The sequence below is a fragment of the Anarrhichthys ocellatus genome, unplaced genomic scaffold (genome assembly GCF_004355925.1).
Source record: "Anarrhichthys ocellatus isolate YVR2014 unplaced genomic scaffold, GSC_Weel_1.0 scaffold26, whole genome shotgun sequence".
Taxonomy (NCBI): Eukaryota; Metazoa; Chordata; class Actinopteri; order Perciformes; family Anarhichadidae; genus Anarrhichthys; species Anarrhichthys ocellatus.
Window position 1 is genome coordinate 5,529,303 of NW_022280056.1, and position 5,029 is coordinate 5,534,331.

The window sequence follows — 5,029 nt, forward strand, 5'->3', positions numbered from 1 at the left end:
TCCTCCTCCTCCTCCTCCTCCTCCTCCTCCTCCTCCTCCTCCTCCTCTGAGGGTTTCAAACATGGGTCCATGCAGACAAACACTTACAGAATAAAGCTGCTTTTTTTCATTAGCACCATCAGAGGACACAGACTGTGTAAGAAGTGGACGTCGTCATCGTGACGCCACTCGTTGGTTTGTGGACTGATGTTTTGAATCCTTGAGTTCAACAATTTTGCCGTCGCCATCTTGGCTTTTTTGCAACCAGTGAACAGGAAGTGACCATATATGGACTGAGGAGGAGTGACGTAGAGACCTGTCAATCACTGTGTAGCCCCGCCCTAAACCATATATTCATTTTTTTATATATAGTACTTTAAATCTTAGTAAACATACAGGGGTCACAGGGATTGCTAGTATGAAATAATCCTCATATCTTAAAAGACATAAAACAATAAAAGTCTCTGAAGTATCCAACAGCTCCACACAGACTGTTGTATTCTGTTTGAACTAATAAACGAGGGAACAAAGGGAGCGCTATCAGACACAGCGAGAGTCTGTTCTTACTTCCAGATGTACAGGTGAACATCTGGAGGACCTGTGGGGGGTGATGGTAGCCTTTAATTCTGCTGAATACTGATGATACCTGTGTGTCTATGTATTAAAGTATTACCAGCTGTCTTCTCGGCAAAAGTGCAGCCAAAGCTCGAGCCGAGCCAGAAGCATAAATCTGCAAACGCCTTCGGTGATGAAGGAAGCATGATGAAGAGAGACGGGTCTGAAGGTAGGAAGTGAAATGAAGTGTTTCAGACCCCGATGGTTCTGCACAGCAACGTAAACTACAGCAACGACATCAACCTGGGACCAAATTAAGATTTAGTAAAGTCTATAGTTTATTGAGGAATACATGTGACTTCTACCTCCAACGACCACGTTTCACTAAATATTTCCTTTGGAGCGAATGTTATAATTAGCGTTTGGCGTCTTTCTTGACATGAAACAATATACAAGCTGAATTTTAGTAGCACACAAAACCGTAGTTTGAGGACAATAGAAGTGTGTATTTACAAAACCCTTATTTTAATTCAGTCATTATTTGTAAAGGACAACTTTGCCTTAAAAGTTAGCGCTGGGACAATAAGCTTCACTCACGATTTGACTTTTCTTACCATCTTTAAGCGATCAGTTTTAGGGACTTTTACTCTCAAACATTTCTAAATTGATACAGTACAAAATGTTTGACTTCAGCATGTACGTAATCATCAAATATATCATTGTCAAGAATTACTTATTAAAATGTTCTCCAGCAACCCAAAAGTCAAAGATCACAATTTAGTGGTATTTTCTCTTTACGTCATAAGGGACACGGCTGACATTCTTTATGCTTCTGGTGAATATAATCCAATTAATCTTATTTCCATATATGCATTTTGTATAGACACCTTATTTTAAAAACCGGACATAGTCACTTATTCCAGCTTTGCCAGTCAGCTCGGTTCTTTTTATACCGACACCGTCAGCTCCATCTGGGATGCTTGAATGCATTTACCATAAATGTTAGTATATGGGGGCACTACAGCCGTAGCATCGGCTGGTGTGATGAAGAGATACGAGTGACGGCCGGCTTGACCGCCCGTAGAAACGCAACACGATACGATAACGACGCTGACGTATTTACGCCTGTATGACGTTATTTTGAATGTTGATGGAGCAGCTACAACGTCAACAATCGATCCAAGATCTATTGAGAAAACGAGCATTTTAAAAGTTGTATGCTTGTCGTCTTGCAGAGAGAACTTCTGCAACATTCGGATAAGGAGAAACTTGACTGGTCAACAAGCTCTAAGAGTCTATTTCTGAAGCTCTTAACATCCTCACATCGGCGCAAATGGACGGATGTTAATGTCGGGTCAACATCCAGCCTGGTGTGGCAGAGATAGAAACATCCCTGAGGGTTCACGGCTGATGAACAGATTCTGAACCACTCATGAATCAAGTCTGCACCTCTAACAGCTTAAACCCCCCCCCCGCCCGCCCGCCCCCAATACCCAACAATGGCCTGAGGACACTGGACTGCTCAACTGCATCAAGAGCAACACAAGAATCTAAAGAAATAAACCGCAACACCTTCTTTAGAGAGAAAGCTACGATCAGATCTGACACATGTGGCATGTGTTGTACGTATTCTGGTGGATAAGGGTCCAAACATTTCAGAGCATGTCTAGCTGTTCTTCTTTACTATCACCTACCAGGAAACGTCTCTCACAATCAAAGAGCAACAGGGGAGAGAAATCTATCACAGGGAAGAGATGCGTCTCCCCACAGCCGCCTCGATGGATCGGTCTGCATGCTGCCACAAGTCAAGTTGTGTTAAGTGAGATATGTTGAGGTGAACAGGAGCAGATAAGAGGTTTTACACAAAACTAAGAGACGACATTTTATCATAGAGTGACTCTTAAAATCCTCATCATGATTTCTCTTTTACGTTCCAACAATTGGGTGTTTTGTCTGAATGACTATCTGGCAAACACACGTACTGACCACCATTTTTCAAAGCTAACCTTCCCTTTTATGCTGATTTCTAAAACCGTGGTGTACTGGCACTAATGCTATGTGTAAAAGACTTGAAGTTAATGGACTAAAAACTATCAAGATAGTCCATTAACTTGGCAAATAAGGGGCATAAACCAAACAGAGGAAGCATGTACTCCCACATCGGTCAGGGGGGGGTCTAGCAGAGATGTATTCAGAGTCTCTACGTCACTCCTCAGTCCAGATATGGTCACTTCCTGTTCATTGGCTGCAAAAAAACAACATGGCGACGGCCGTAATCCAAGATGGCGACGGAGAAAATGCCACAAAACAAAGAGTTACGTCCCAACGACTACGTCCACTTCTTATATACAGTCTACGGTCCAAACCGACCCCAACCCCATGCAGGTAATGTAAGCCCGAGTCAGCCAATAAGAATAAATGTTTAGTGTCAGGTATTTTCTGAGAGCTTTAAATGATTGGTTATATGTGCTGCTGCAATAAAAATGAAATTAGTTTTGCACTTAATGATTTGACATTCATGAGCCAAATATATAAAAATGAAGCTGCATACAGATACATGCAAACCTCCAGAAAAGAGATCCTTTCACTAAATATGTAGCTGACTTTGGTCGATTTCAAACAGATATATTGACATTAATACAACACAGTAGAGGCTTTAGGACCCGTATCTGTGGTGCAGAGCGGGCAGCAGAAATAAAACAGCTGAACCAGATATGAATATAACTAGAATCTCACAACGTGGACGGATTGAATGACACTTGGTTCCAATGCATTTATTCATTTAATACTTTGATCACGCTGTTGTAGCAATTTCATCTCGCTCTCAAGGCCGACGCACAGATTTAATTTTTTTCCTACTTTTTTTTTGCTTCCTCGCGACAGAAACTGCTTACATTTCACATCCGGTTTAATAAATGTCTCAATAAACAAAAACAGATTCTGTCAGGAGAAAAGTGGCATGAATCAATTGTGGCCGGACACCTTCCTCTCCGTTCCCTCCTCTTCGGGAAGCTGATGGTTTTGTTTTTTTTGCTCCTCCAGAGCAGCACACTCATCAACTATCAGCGTTTACCATCTGACAACAAAAGACATTCTTAAGAATCGTCCGTTTCTCTTTCTCCGAATGAGAGAAGACTTTCAGCAGATGAGGAACCGCAAAGGTGACCAACGATGGATAGAAGATCGGAGATCTGTCCCGTTACAGACTGAAGGTGCATCAGCAAACAAAGAAACAAAGATTCTTGTTTAACCTGCAGTACTTTGCAGAAACCATAACAATGAACAACTTCTCAAATCGGTCCAATTTGATGTTCTAGGGTGATTTTTAACCCCAATTTATTGAAACCAATAAAAAGTACAAATAAACAATTGATGGTATAATTGGACTTTCACATGGAGACAAAACATGTGAGACATTTAATTAAACTGTGAGCCCCGTTATCACCGAGACAAAAAGACTTCTACAAGATGTCCAGCAACTATTCTATTATTCCATCAATTAATCAGGTAATCAGATAAAAGATACTTTTGCTTTATTGAGGAACAAAAGTACAAAATAGAAAATAAGACGGAACAACTAATTAGTTTTTTCTTTCTCCTTTTAGCTTAAGTTGCATGTTGGATGTTTGAACTCAGCAGCTTCCAGGTGTGAATGTGGAAACATGGTGTTTCAGAAAGAGAGCATCGTTTTCAGATAGATTATTTACAAAAAGGTTGCAAAACGGGACTAAAAGGTTTCGGACGCCAACCACAAGAACTCTAGTTCTGGTCCAGCCGGGTACAAAAACATCCTCAACATCTCTTTCCTCTAACTTCCTGTCAGCTTCTCTGTCTACAAAGAGGAAAAAGTAACAAAACATCGTCACTTTTCTGCAACTTTTGCTGCAAAGTTATAATTTGTGAATAAGAGATTAACGGGGTTTAGATATGGTGAATGATCTCAATAATGGTGGAAAACCCACCACCACCTGGCAAACCCTGAGCCGTAGCTGTCAATCACGTTCACAGTCTACGAGGACCCGGTGTTTTGGATTTGTGCGGATGAGAGAGTCCAGAGAGTACGGGGAAAGCATTTAATTGGCATTTGCGTTGCGTCACTCAATCCACCGGTCCCGTTAATCTCCGCATATGTGATCATTTCTCCTGAGCCACGTTTTTTTGCGTTTGGGCTTTTCTATCCATCACAGTTGAGCTACATAAGTCAACCCCCTGACCCTCCACCCTACTCAAGTAATTAATCGGCATCTTTTACCAGGGGGGGGGGGGGGGGGGTCGGCACAGATGTCCTCGCGTCACTGTTGCTCTATTTTATATCTCCCAGAGAGCCATATGAGCCATTCGTGAAATCACTGCTCAGTGTGGTGAGAAGAAGGTTAATGGTCAAAAGTCCACGAGGTCACGCTGGGGATCATAAGGGTCCTGGTGGTTCCATGCGGTGCTCCAGCCTGGACCCTGATAATCTCCCCCCCCACACACACACACACACACACACACA

At 42.1% G+C, this 5,029-nt stretch overlaps 1 protein-coding gene across 1 annotated transcript in view; it reads right to left on the bottom strand.

Annotated features, from left to right (window-relative positions):
- Positions 1 to 5,029, bottom strand: part of tmem104 (transmembrane protein 104) — a 47,552-nt gene that overhangs the window by 19,627 nt on the left and 22,896 nt on the right. The gene's annotated exons all lie outside the window — the stretch shown is intronic.